Genomic DNA, 14,633 nt, shown 5'->3' on the forward strand with positions numbered 1-14,633 from the left:
TTCAGTCCAAATGACCAAACCATTTGGGGTCTCAGATTCCATGCCGATTTGGGATGATGGTTGAGGTCACAGACCACATTCAAAGTCATTTGCATGTCTCCATAATTGTGGTGAGAGATAATGAAAACACACCACATTATTAGTCTCCAGGATATGGTGGAGACCATTGGAAACATCAGAATTCGGGAAGGGGTGGGGAAGGGGGTGTGACTATTTTGAATGAACCTGAAAGAAAATATTCCCGAACCTTCTTTCAGTAGGCTATTTCTGTTCCAATATTTCATAAGGTTGGAAAAAGTTAAGCAAAAGAGAACTATAGACACTTGTTTATAGAAGGTTTTTTTCTTTAATTGCTGTTTTTGTTTCATGAAAGAAAAGTCTCATAAAATAAAAGTTCATTTTTTGGTTCAGTGAGGCAGTGAGACCCATAAGAAAACACCCCCCTCCTCACCACAAAAAAGGGCTAACTTAACTCTAGCCTGTTGGGGAGTCCTCAAAACTTAAACACTGATATATTTCTGTAGCAAGGTATGCACCTTTCCCAGCCTCCACCCTAAAGGTCTCTCTATACATTTGAGACAGTTTGAAAAATCTGAACTTGTGGGACTGTCTGGTAGCTGGCAAGCATTCCAGACGAGTGGTTTTTGTAGAAGCCAAGTTCTGGTTTGACTCTTTGATTGGAAAAGTATCTATTTCACTAAGGGTGATAGGCCTCTGGATGCATTCTCACAAGAAAACCCATAAACCAATACTTTAAATGCCAGCAGCCAGTTGTAGGGAATTCTTTTGGTTTGCCTTCAAGGACACAAAACATCGCAAAGGTCTTCTCTTTGGCAGAGAGGGGCCTGGCATGGAGAGTTGGCCCAGGGATTGTGGAAAGAGTCAGACTTGGGAGTCAACAAATCTGGGTTTGAAGCTTGGCTGTGCCGGACAGCAAGGTGGTCTTGACTTTCGGCAGGCCCATTCAGCTTCCAGGGTCTTACTTGCCTCATCTGCAAAATAAAGATATCGTCCTCAGTCTCAGGGAGGTGGTGGGGGCTCAGTGAAGTGATGTCTGCATGATTCTTTCCACCATGCCTGGTACACAACAGAGCCTTAATAAATGTTAATTGCATACTCCCCATCTTTCCATTTTAATAGAATAATGGTGATATACATTGTCTCTGGGGTGATCAAATTGATCCTTAGATGTCTGTCTGGGCCTGTCAAAGAGGACAGAGTTTGTCACCTTTTTTCATCAATCCACTTAACAGGTCATTTCAGAACATGGGCTCTGAGGTCCACACACTAGGGAATTTAATGATGTAGAAGGCACTTCCCCTGGCCATAGGAGCTGGTGCCTTCACGGGGGGGGGGGGAAGGCAACCAAAAACTGCATAAGAAGTACTTGTCAATGGTCCAGGCGTGGTAGGGGATGGGCAACTACATGGAGTAAGTTCAAGGACAGAGGTCACCCACCCGGGGTGGCTATTCCGACAGTGTCCCGGAGCAGAAGAGCCCAGGCCCCAGGCATCCTGACCAAACTGTGGGTAGATCCGTGTGGCCAGATTTCTCACTCTTTAACAACAGCCAGAAATCTGGACTTTTGTGTGAACTCTCCTAATCTTGAAATATTGATATTTTTTCTTTAACTTTAAACATTTGCCGAACGGGTAGGGAAAGACCTGTGTGGTTGAAGGAAATACTCTGAGAGGTGAAGCGTGTGCTAAGCCTTGCATGGTGACTGGAATTTATAATTACTCACGGGCATGTCTGCCATATGAACGTTTCTGGGCCTGGTGTCTGATTCCTCATCTGGAAAAGGGGAAGGAAAATGAGATCTACTCGGAGGACGGCTAGTGAATGAGACCTAGCATGTTGCACTAGGCACGATCAAGAGCTTGGTCATGCTCGCTATTGTCCCCATAGCTGTCCCAAATGTTGTCATCATTTCTAGTTATTGAGAGAAGGGATGGGCGGCTGTACCTAGTCCTGTCATACTCCACCCCAACCCACCTCACTCAGAGAGCCCACGCTTGCCCATACCTTGACATCACGGCCCTATGAAAGGCACAGTAACATCATTATCCCTGTTTCACAGATGAGGAAACTGAGGCACAGAGAAGTTAAAAAAAGTCCATGGAGGAAAGATGGGAACCCAGTGTCCCAGGCTCCCCAGTTCCCCGTCCATCCTCTCTGCCCATGCCCACTGGACCTGCCCCGTGGATGGTCCTGGGTACCCCTGTGTTTACTGGATTCCCGGAGTCCATGCCCTGGAAGCTTCTTGTGGTTCCATCTCACATAGACCCATGACACATCATCCTCACCCTGCCCTGCCTACCGTCCAACTCCATTAAAGGCTCCTTTGAACTTCATTGCGAGGCTCACCCACAACGTCCAGGAAACATCTTGGACACAGAAAAGAATTTCATGGGGTTCCTTATAAAAGCACCACCTGACATGCAGTTATTGTGTCAATGATCCCTCTATTCCCAATTGCCAGAAACCCCAAACAGCTGAAAACAAAAAGGAACTGGCTGAAGGTTTGTGGGAGCCTCGCTTTGGGCCTCATCTACAAGCTCAGTCTGTTTTCATTCACTTGGCCTGAGGTCTCTGAGCCACAGGGCTAGGGAAGTTCTCCTAGGGGATCCCCAGGGGAATGGGTAGCAAAGGAGTCAGAACTGGGGCAGTGCTCTCAGTCCAGAAACATCCCAGACACGGAGGTTTTGGTGTCATCTTGAAACCATTTGACCTGAGGCAGGGCTGGGAGGGCTGGTGGTCATCGGGGGCTCTTACCCTGGGCTATGACAGACACTCAGTACTGAGTGCTTAGTAGTGCTGGGAATGGTAGATTCAATCGCATCTTTATAGGGGGCCTTTGTCCATTGATTCTATTCAAATTCAAATATAACCAAATTGAGGAAAGAAAGAAACCATCTAGAAAATATCAAAGTAATGATGCCCTCCCTTTCCTCAGCCTCTGCTGCCTGGCTTCTCGAGTAGCAAGGGCTCCTGACTCCTCAATGGGTAGGTCCATTTTTAAAAGAATCTTTTTAGTTTCATATGCAACTGTAACAACTTCAACTTATGCTCAGATGAAGACACGGTGCTCTGTCCCAAAGCTATAGGAAAAAGGGGCTGCGTTGGACTTTTCAAGAGACCATCAGCCTCCAACTTGATTACACACACTTTTGGCTTTAGCCTTCCCTTTAAGACCCTAATTTCCATGTAAGAGGGAGGGAGTGAAGAATTCAGGCTCTGGAGACAGACAGGCCTTGGTTGGAATCCCTTAGCTTCAGTTTTCCCATATGTAAGATGGGGATAGAATTAGTTTCTACCTCACAGAGTTATAGTAAAGATTCAATGAGATAATGATAGTGTGCCAGTTTGAAACTGTTGTGTACCCCAGAACAGCCATGTTCTTTAATTCTTATTCAATATTGTTGGGTGGGATCTTATTGATTAAGTTATTTCCATGGAGACATGGCCCACCTAGTTGTGAGTGGGATCTTTTGACGAGATGGTTTCCATGGAGATACGTCTCTACCCATTCAAGGTGGGTCACTTACTGGATCCCTTTAAGAGGGAACTTTTTGGAAAAAGCTTCAGAGCTGACACAGAGCATCACCTTTGGAGATGCAGAAGGAAAATGTTCCTGGGGAAGCTGTTTGAGACCAGAAGCCAAAAGACCAGAAGATGCCAGCCACGTGCTTTTCCAGATCAGCCTTTCTTGAGTCAAGGTATCTTTCCCTGGATGCCTTAGTTTGGACATATCTGTGTCCTTAAAAAAATGCAAACTTGTAACTTAATAAATTCCCTTTATAAAAGCCATGCCATTTCTGGTGTGTTGCATTTCCAGCAGCATTAGCAAACCAAAACAGAAAGTAAATGAGCAATAAAATGAAACAGTTATTATTATCACTATGCAACAGGAATTTTATGGGTATTGAATTTTTCTCCTCACAACAACCTTCTGAGGTATTTTCAGCTCCCACCTGGCAGATGAGGAAACTGAGGCGTAGCATGGGAGAGTACATACTTCAAGGTCTCACTGCAAAGGGAAAATAAGGGTGGAATTCACACCAAGGACCGGTCAGCTGGCTCCCCAACCCATGACCCCAACCACTACACCACTACAGTTTCTTAAACAGTAAGGGTGCAGGGTGCAGAGTAGTTCAGTGGTAGAATTCTCGCCTGCCATGGGGAGACCCGGGTTCAATTCCCAGCCCATGCATGTCCCAAAAGACAAACAAACAAACAAAAATTAACAAATAGTGCTGCAATAAGGGGATAGTCACATGGGAAAAGAATGAATTGTGACCCCCGCCATACAGCATACAAAAAAAATGCAAGGGTAGACACCCTTTCCCTTTCACACATGCAGTTTTTGTTGGCTGGTATGGAGAGCTAAACCTATTCCCCTGTTTCCCTGCCTCTGCAGAAAGTATGCTCTCTGCCAACAATCCGGCGTTCAACCAGGACTTCCAGGAACAGAGAAGTCACACCAGGAGTTCATTGATAAAGGAAACTTGCACCTCCAAGCCCTGGGGTGAGAAGCTCAGAGGATGCCTTTGAATCATCTCGACCCCAATGGCGGAGCCATTCTCACTCCTGAGCAGCATCACATTGGCTCCCGGGAGCAAGTGTCTCAGCTGTCACGTCCCAGAACTCTATTCCTAGGTCAATCTTCCACTAAGAGTCTTGGATTCGGGAGCAAGCCACATTATGAATTCAAACCACCCGGCCAGGGCTTCTGCCTTGGCCTCCAGTCCCAGGCCTGACCTAACACACTCGGCTAATTGAAGTGAACTCTGCAATCTTTTCCACTCCTGCACCCGCAGGTGGCAGCTGAAGTCATGTGCGGAAGGACCCAGGTGTCTGAGGAATTCTCAGAGCCCTGCCATAGATTCATTCGTCTGCAGACCTGCTAGACTCCATGTCTCCAAGAGCAGCCCGACAGAGTGCATGACTAGGTGAGCCTGCCTTATTTTTCCCTCCAGCCTTACCACCCCCCCCACCTTTTTTTTTTTTTTTTTCTTTTTTGGCCCCAAGGCCCAGAGTATTCTGGACATATTTTTCATTTTTCCAAATATCAATTGCTCTTTTATTCCCTCTCTGAAAGAGTGAGTAATAAGAGTTGTGTCTGGTCCTGAAATTCCGACTGAAATAAATTAGCCCAATGACCAACAGGAGGTGCCTAGAACAATAACGGTGGAATATTTGGCATGTTACAAAAGGGCCCCTGGATGTCGAAGTACAGTAAGTCTAGAAGCACATTATGAGGCGACGTTGCCAGAACGGGTATGCAATGAGCCATCCAGGCAGCAGAACGCCTCATAAATTAATCCCTCCCCCCGCCACCCCACCTTTTTGGTCCACTGTTCGCAGTTCTTTTAGCCTTCTGGTTAATGCGGCATGCAGAAGGGTATTTCTGGTGTGGCCCAAAAACCTAGCAGGCAGCCATATGCCCAAGGCAAGTGCAAATGCGTTCATTTGCCCCTTTGACCCCCAGGTGCCACTTGCTGCAGAGAGCAGCTGGGGAGAGAATATGGACTTCAGAGGCAGCCAGGCTGCAGACCCACTACCTGCCAGGCCTTGCGCTAAGAACCGGATTGCTGCAGAGGACAACAGGGGGGTGGTGCCTGCCCTCAGGATACTGACAGTTTAGGCAGCCCCCAGCCTTGCCACCACCACACCCACAGCTCTCTCTCTCTCTTACAGCTGGCTTCATCCATCTAAGTCCAGATGAGAGGAGGGGGCAGCAAACAACAGCTGGACTGCCCAGCATGGCAGCCCCCTTTCACTGGAGGGAATCCCCCATCGTGTGAGTCTTGGTGGGCGGCACAGCCCACTGCAGAAGTCATAGAAGTCACACTGGCCCCACCTCCCAGTAGCTGGGGGACGTGGCGGGCTGAAGGGGGCTAGGGCAGGACTGTGACAAGGCTCAACCAAGCAGCTTTCCTTGCCTAAGACTGAATCTTCAGCAAGTGTCCCAAAGGCACTGTGATAGGCTAAACAGTGGCATTCAAAAGATAACCATGTCCTAATCCCTGGACCTGTGGCTGTTTCTTTATATGGAACAGAGGACGTGGCAGGGATGATTAAGGGAAGGATCGTGAGGTGGGGAGAGCCAGGTGGGTCCTAAATGCCCTCAAGTGTATCCTTATAAAGATACCGGACAAAGGGGGCGAATTCTCCACCCGCTGGCTCAACGGACCAATTCCTGAGACACAGAGATTTCAAAGAGTTTATTGCTAGGCGCAAAGCAGGAGAGCAGATGGCCTAGTGGCCCAAAAATCTGTCTCCCCAGACTCTAGGAGGTTCAAAGTTTTTATGGATTCAAACGAGGGGAGATGGGGTTGTTACCATTACAATAGTAAGTACAAGCAAGAACAATTCACAAATGTAAAGACGTGAAACTGGGGCTGGAACCACTTACCAGCTGACACAGGTTCTTCCATTAGCATTAGGGCTTTTGTCATTTCAAGGTTACTTTGAGAAAAAGACCAGATAAAGTGAGTGACAGCTCTTACAATCACAAAGGCATAAGATAAGGGTTTTTTACAATCATTCTCAGATATCAGGGCTGCTGAATTATAGTTCAAAGATTTCAAGTATTTCCCTCTTCTACTCCGATATACCAGAAAGCTAAAAGGAATATCTACATAATGCTTCAGCAACCATAATCATCCCTTAAAACCTAATTTCTTGGTTACAATAAGAGGGAGGCAGAGGGTGCCACACACACAGAATAAGAGAAGGCAAAGTGACCATGGAGGCTGAGATCGGAGTGAAGCAGCCACAAGCCAAGAAACACCAGTAACCACCAGAAGCTGGGAGAGGCAAGGAATGGCTTCTCCAGGGGGGCCACCCAGGGGGCACAGTCCTGCCCACACACCTTGATTTCTGCCCAGGGAAACTGATTTGGGGTGTCTGGCTTCCAGAACTGTGCAAGAATACATTTTTGTTCTTTTAAGCCACCCAGTTTGTGGCAATTTGTCACAGCAGCTGTAGGAAACTGATACAGACACCAAGAGAATTTAGAATTCTTCCACAGCAGCAAAGACCAGCAGCCTAGAGTCTGCATTTGCCCCACGGGACAGCTGTGGACTCACACTGCCTGTGACTCTCCTTGAGCCGTGGCTCCAATGGCTTTTCCTCTCCCTGAATCTGCAACCTCCCCATCCATCCCAGGAGCTCCCTCTAGATATCCCTCCAAATTTTACCTTTTCTGATTTTGTTAGCCGGAGGGACTTCTGAGACTTGCCCCTGTGGGGTGATAATGTCCAGATGGCAGGGATTATTGTGAAAATCAGGGGCAAGACATGCAGTGCCTTGGCACACAGCAGACACAATAAATTCGAGTTTGCAAACTGACGCCCTGCCTTTGGCCCATACGGTGTGTTTTTCTGAAGTTGAACTTGTTGCCAATATTTACAAGTTAGGAAATTTCACATAGAAAAAAGAGAGAGAAAGAGAGAATTTCTAGTGTCTCTTTGAAAATCAGAATATCTTTTGACACTGGACTTTACATTCTTATGGCAAGAATTATTGGCTTCTAAACACAGAGGTTATAATCAGCCACAGTCCGCACCATGCCCTTTTGCTTTACACCCAGTCCTCTCCTCCATTATATTAACTGTTCAGTATCTATATGCATCTGAGTTTGCAATCCTTGTTATAAATGTTTTCCTCCATCAGACAAAGGGCAGGATAGCCCATCCAGGATGGGCTCTGATTTAAGGGCCCACTTGTGAAATCTTTGCCCATGAACCTACCATCTCCCTACATATGTTTTCTTCTCCCTCCAGCTAGCCCAAAGTGCCTCCTCCTTCATGAAGCTGCCCCAGCCCCCTTCTCCTGTACCCTGTTAGTCCCACCCTCTCTTGTTCAGGCTTGCCTGGCACAGGAGCAGCCAGTGAATTAATAGTTGGAGAAGTAGAAAAGATACAATGAGGGGAGATGGAAAGGGAAGGAGGAGGGGAAAGGAGATTGATTGAAGCTTCTACTTAGAAACAGGAAATATCCAGTCAGTTTACCCTACTTAGTCCTTCCAATAATCCCACAAGACATACATTATTGTTGGCCCCATTTTCCATAAAATGGAGACTCAGAAACATGATGTCACTTTCTTAGCTGACATGTTCCAGGGATACCAGGATTGGAACCCAGGTCAGGGGGTGGGGGAGACAGACCTTGAGCACAGACCACAACTTGGTCTCCTTTTGTTAGGAATGGGCCAGAGCTCTCCCTTGGCAAGGTGTGGTTTTCAAGATTCATTTCAAATCATTTACAAGTTATTTGCCTGGAACTCTTTATTCATTCACACATTTTCCATTCATTCTTTCCCTCCCCCATTCATTTCACATTTTCAGGGAGCCACTCACTCCCTAATTCTCTCTTCCCATAGCCCCTCCCTCCTTCTTCACCCTCTCTCTCTTTCTGTACTGGGGAGTTGGGAATTTCCCGCACAGCCCTCCACCCACACCACCCTTTTCCGCAGGAAAAGGTCCTCAAAGCTAACCCCAAAGCACCCCCCTACCCCCACTTTTCAGCTTCAGAGAGGGTTCCTGGAAAAATTCATTTGGTTTCCCAGAAAATGTTTCTGTCATCTTCTCTTTCCATGACTGCAAGTCATTGCTTTTGATGTGTCATAATTAGCTTAATCGGCAGTCCTCGGGTTTCTGGATTTGACAGTTGAAACGTTTCCATAAACTGGCTTGGGCACGTGCAAGAGCATCAAGATGACATGAATGGCTTTTTGAAGAGCCCCCGGGGGGGGGGCAAGAGACCTAGGTTCTGGACCCTGTGCCCTGAGTGGCTTGGGCAGGTCCCTTTCTTCCTCTGGTCTTTGGTTTTCCAACTGAAGAGGCAGGGTTACATGGTAATCAAGAGCCTGGGGGCTCAAATCCCATGGCCCAGTCCAGAGTCAACCCTGCCACTTACTAGCTTTGTAACTTTGGGAAAGTGACTTAACCACTCTAAGCCTCAGTTTCCTCATCTGTAAAATGGGGATAATATCCTTTACCACCTAAAGTTGTAATAATAATAATAATACAGTGAGTCATTGTATGTAAAACACTTAACACAGAGCTTGGTATTCAGCAATTTCTTGAAATAGCTGCAAATAACAAATATAAGGATGGGTAGGAGAAGGGGGAAGAAGATGCATTATATATGAGATGGGAAATAAGTGGTAGGAAGGATATGGAGAACTAGGAACACTCATTCATTGTTGGCGGGAATATAGAATTGTGCAGCCACTGTGGAAAACAGTTTGGTGGCCTCTCAGAAAGTTCGATATAGAATCACCTTATGACCCAGCAAGCCGACTTCTAGTATATACCCCAAAGAATTGAAAGCAGGGACTTGAACAGATTTTTGCACACTGATGCTAAAAGCAGCATTATTCATACTCACCAAAAGTTGAAAACAATGCAGATGTCCAACATCAGATGAATGGATAAACAAAATGTGGCGTATACATACAATGGAATATTATTTGGCTTTAAAAAGGAATGAATTTCTGATGAACCTCAGTTGAAGACATCATGCTGAGTAAAATAAGCCAGACACAAAAAAACAAATATTGTATGATCTCACCTATATGAAGTAATTAGAATATGGAAATTCATACAGTCAGAAATTAGGATATAGGTTACCAGGGGCTGGGAAGAGATGGGGGGTGGAAAGTTAATGCTAAATAGCTACGGTTTGTTGGGGTGATGGAAAAGTTTTGGTAATGGATGGTGGTGATGGTAGCACAGCATTGTGAATGTAATTAACACAGTTGAATTGTATACTTGAAAGTGGTTAAAATAAAAAATGTTGTGTATATATATATTATCAGAATAAAAAAATTAAGAAAAATGTATAGAGCTGTATAACATAAGGAGTAAATCCTAATTAAAACTATGATAATATTAGTTCATCAGTTACTATAAAGGTACTGCACTAATGCAAAACACTAATAGGGAAACTGTATATGTGAGAAGGATATGTGGTAACTCTTACTTACTGCATGCTTTTTCTGTAAATCTACAACTGCTCCTAAAAAAAAAAAAGAATGAGCAACGAGCGGAGACTGTATAAAAGCATGAAACCTCAGGGTGCCAAACTGGGGTAGTGGTGATAGCATTGGAGGGGGAGGAGGTACTATAACTACTTTTGATATTTCAAAAAGTTTAATGGGAAGTGGGTGCAAGGGTAGTTCAGTGGTAGAATTCCCGCCTGCCATGCAAGAGACCCAGGTTTGATTCCTGGCCCATGTGCTTCCCAAAAACAAGCAAACAAAGCAGCAAACAAAAGAAAGAAAGAAAACAAACAAAAATTCAACAAATGCTGCTGCAATAACAGGATGCTTACATGGAAAAACAATGAAATGTGGCCCCACTATAGAGAACGCACACAAAAAATAAGATGGGTGCTGAGGCAGCACACTCCCCACCCCACTCAACCCCAAAAAAGCAGTTTAATGGGAATCTCTCATCTACTTACCCACAATAAAGCCACAGAGGATAACAAGAATGCCAACTTTCTCTGCCTTTGGGCTGAAGTGATACTAACTCTTTGCGGTAAACTGAAAGATAGAGTTAGATGGACCCATGCTCAGACCCTGATAAAGCCCTGGCAGAACGTGTGACCTCGAGCAAGGAGAGTAAAATCCAGGGCAGGAAGTATATGAGCACCACCCTCTTAGAGCACTTGTGAGGATTAAATGGTGTGTAAGCGCTTGGCAAAGTCTGGCACCTGGTAGGTTCTCAGAACAGGAAAACAACCCCAGCTGATATCCTCCCTCCTTCCCTGGGCTTCCGTAAATTCTCAAAATAGGAAAACTACCCCAGCTGATATCTTCCCTCCTTCCCTGGGCTTCAGTTTCTGCATGGGTGAGATTAAAATCATGCCACCTGCTTTATTCATTCCACAGATATTTACTGAGCCATGCGCCGTGAATACAAAAAATGGACTCACAAGACACAGTCCATGGCTTCTACAAGCCCACGGGTTGAAGTTGTTTGTTATTCATCCATCCAGCAAATGCCTTCACTGAACACTTACCAGGGAATAAATTGCATTAATGGACATTAAGAGATACACTACTTAGTAAACACATTCAGTCCCCAACTACCTACAGGATTACAGTCTAGAGAGGGTGTGATAAAATGATCCAATGAAATGCCAAGCATGTAGTAGTTGTTTCATCAGAAGTTATGAATTGTGTAACTTTGGAAAAGTTCATTCATAAAATTTAGAAAGTATTGATTTTTTTTACACATGAAATTTGTTTGGTAGACAGAGGCTTTTAAAATAAGATGTAAGCGCAATTCTCTCTAAGCCCAACTCTGCAAATGAAATCATTGCCCTCCCCACTACATGGGACATGACATCCAGGGATAAAAGTCTTCCTGGCGGTATGGGAGATGACTCCCAAGGATGAGCCTGGCCCCGGTACCATGGGATCAACAATTCCATCCTGACCAAAAAGGGGATAAGAAATGTAACTAGTAAAGTATCAGTGGCTGGGAGAGTTCAAATAGAGTTGAGAGGCTACTCTGGAGGTCACTCTTATGCAAGCTTCAGTTAGACATTGCTACCTATCATAACTTGCCAAATCCCAACCAGGACCATTCCAGTCAATCCTAAAGAATACCTAGGGCAATATATAAGATTCTACGAAGTTTCCATGCACTAAGATAACTACCCAGAAACCTACAACCTCCAGATGGGTCCGTGGATCAGATAAGTCCTGAAACTTAGAGGGTCCAGCCTATCCAGAACATCAGCTAGTTTCATATCCCTACCCCGTATTATTGACAGGCCCTTTGAACTGAAAAATTTTAAATGGCCATAGCCCAAATACCCCTAAAGAGCCAGATAGAAAGCTCAAAAGCTCAAAAGTGATGGTAGAGTTACACAAAGAAGATAGATTTTAACAAATGAGTATGATTGCTGAATCATTGTATTACTATTTCCTTTAGTCTCCAGTATCTTAGAGCAGCTAGGAGTAAAAACCTAAAATTGTGGAATTGTAACGCATCTAAACTCTGAAATCTGCTCTACAACTAATTGTTGTGCTGTGCTTTGAAATGCATTGTTTTTTAGTATATATGTTATTTTGCACAAAAAAGAAAAAAACAAGTGATGATAGAAAGTATTTATATTCATTCTAGCCTCCTCCAATGTTCTGGAGCAGCTAGAAGGAAAGATCTGAGATGATGGTATGGTAGCCCATGACAAACTCTGGGGTCTTTCCTCTACTTGTTGAAGAGTGCTTTGAAAACTAGCGTTTTTTTCTTTCTTTGCTTTGTATGTATGTTATATTATACAATTTTAAAAGTTAAAAAAAAATGTAAGTGCAAAGAAAATGAAATATTTAGGTAAAGCATTTAACAAAACAGGTACAGGATCTATATGTTAAAGATTACAAAATGCTGATGAAAGAAATCAAAGAAGACCCAATAAATGGGAAAGCTTATTGTGTTTATAGATTGAAAGGCACAACATAGTAAAGATGTCAATCTCCTCAAATAGAGCTGTAGGTTTAAGTTGATTGCTATCAAAATTCCAGCCAGCAAGGTGTTTTTTAGACATAGCACTCATGTTTTAAAATTTATATGGAAAGGCACAGGCCCTAGAAAGGCTAAAGCCGTCTTGACAAGGAAGAGCAAAGTGGGAGAAATCACTATGGTTGTTATTAAGGCTTCTTCTTTAGCTATAGTAATCAAGACAGCATGTTATTGGTGGATGAATAAACATATAAACCAATGAAATGGAATAGAGAGCCCAGGAATAGACCCACACAAGTATGTTCAATTGATTTTTTTTTTTGCATGGGCAGGCACTGGGAACCGAACCTGGGTCTCCAACATGGCAGGCGAGAACTCTGCCACTGAGCCTCCGTGGCCCGCCCTCAATTGGTTTTTGACAAAGATGCTAAAGCAATTCAAAGGAAGAAGGCTAGTGCTTTGGTTTCCTCATTGCTCAAGCAAATACCAGCAAAGTGTTGGCTTAAATAACAGGAATTTTTTGGCTCATGGTTTTGAGGCCAGGAAAAGACCAAAATCAAGGTGACGGCAAGGCAGTGATTTCTCCCAGAAGACTGGGGCTTCGGGGCTGGTCTAAGGCTGGCTGCCAGCAATCCTTGGTCCTAGGCTTTCCTGTCACATGGCAATGCACATGGTGGCCTCTCCTGGCTTCTCAGTTCTGTTGACTTACAGCATCTGACTGTTCCCTGTGGCTTTTTTTCTCTGTGCTCTTTAAAGTAAGACCTTCAAAAATAGGATTAAGACCCATCCTGAGTCAGCTGGGCCACACCTTAACTGAAACAACTTCATCAAAGTCCTGTTTATGAGAGGCCACACCTACAGGAATGGATTAAGTTTAAGAACATGTTTTTCAAGGGTACATAGCTCCAAACCACCACAGATAGTTATTGTACAAATGGTTTTGGAGTAATTGGCATCCGTAGGCAAACTGAACCTCCACAAAAATCTCACACTTTATTCAAAAATCTTAAATGATCATGGACTTCTGAACTATGTAAAACATAAAATTATAAAGCATTATTATTTTTTATTAATTAAAAAAATTAACTAACAACATTTAGAAATCATTCCATTCTACATATACAATCAGTAATTCTTAATATCATCACATAGATGTATGATCATCATTTTAAAGCATTATTTTTAATAAAATAGGAGAAAAACTTGAGGATGTAGGGCTAGGCAAAGTGTTCTTAAACTTGACACCAAAAGTATGATCCAAAAATGAAAAGAATGATAAATTTGACTTCTGTGAGAGTCCCTGTGAAGAAGATAAAAAAGATAAGCTAGAGACTAGGGGAATATATTTGCAAACCACATATTCAACAAAGTAGTATCTAGAATATACAAGGAACTCTTGAAACTCAACAGTGAAAAACCAAACAATCCTATTAGAAAATAGACAAAAGACATAAATAGATATTTCACCAAAGTGGGTATACAGATGGCAAATAAGCACATGAAAACATGTTTGGCATCATTAGACATCAGGGAAATGCAAATTCAAACCACATGAACTATCACTATCCACTTAACAAGATAACTGCAATAAAAAATCATGACAACACCAAGTGCTGGCAAAGATGCTGAGAAACCAGATCAATCATACATTGTTGATGGGAAAGTAAAATGGTACAGCTACCTGGAAAAGAGTTTGGCAGTTTCTTATAATACTAAATATGCAATTATCATATGACCCAGTAATTATACACTTAGACATTTTTCCCCAGAGAAATGAAAACTTATGTGTACACAAAACCTGTAAAAGAATGTTCACAGTACTTTATGATAGGCAAAAACTGGAAACAGTCCAGATGTCCCTCAGCAGGTGAATAGTTAAACTGTGGCATAACCAAACCATGGAAGTCTACCCAGAAAAAAACTAGAAAAAAAACTGTTGATACTCAACAACCTAGTGAATCTCCAGAGAATTACGCTAATTTTTAAAAAGCCAATTCCAAAACGTTACATAGTGTTTGAGTCTATTTAGATGGCAATTTTGAAATGGAAGAATTTTAGAAATGAAGAACAGGTTTGTGGTCACCAGGGGTTAGGGACGGTGTGGGAGAGTAACAAAGGACAATATAACAATCCATATGGGGCTGGAAT

At 43.6% G+C, this 14,633-nt stretch overlaps 1 long non-coding RNA gene across 1 annotated transcript in view; it reads right to left on the minus strand.

Moving 5' to 3' along the window:
- Nucleotides 1-358: 358 nt before the first annotated feature.
- LOC143664605 (uncharacterized) overlaps nt 359-14,633 on the minus strand; it is a 46,170-nt gene continuing 31,895 nt past the window's right edge. Inside the window, exons 2-3 of the long non-coding RNA XR_013166542.1 lie at nt 1,745-1,794; nt 359-992 (exon numbers count right to left, since the gene is read on the minus strand). This is a non-coding gene — a long non-coding RNA (uncharacterized LOC143664605). The remainder of the gene's footprint in view (nt 993-1,744; nt 1,795-14,633) is intronic.

The sequence above is a fragment of the Tamandua tetradactyla genome, chromosome 20 (genome assembly GCF_023851605.1).
Source record: "Tamandua tetradactyla isolate mTamTet1 chromosome 20, mTamTet1.pri, whole genome shotgun sequence".
Lineage (NCBI taxonomy): Eukaryota > Metazoa > Chordata > Mammalia > Pilosa > Myrmecophagidae > Tamandua > Tamandua tetradactyla.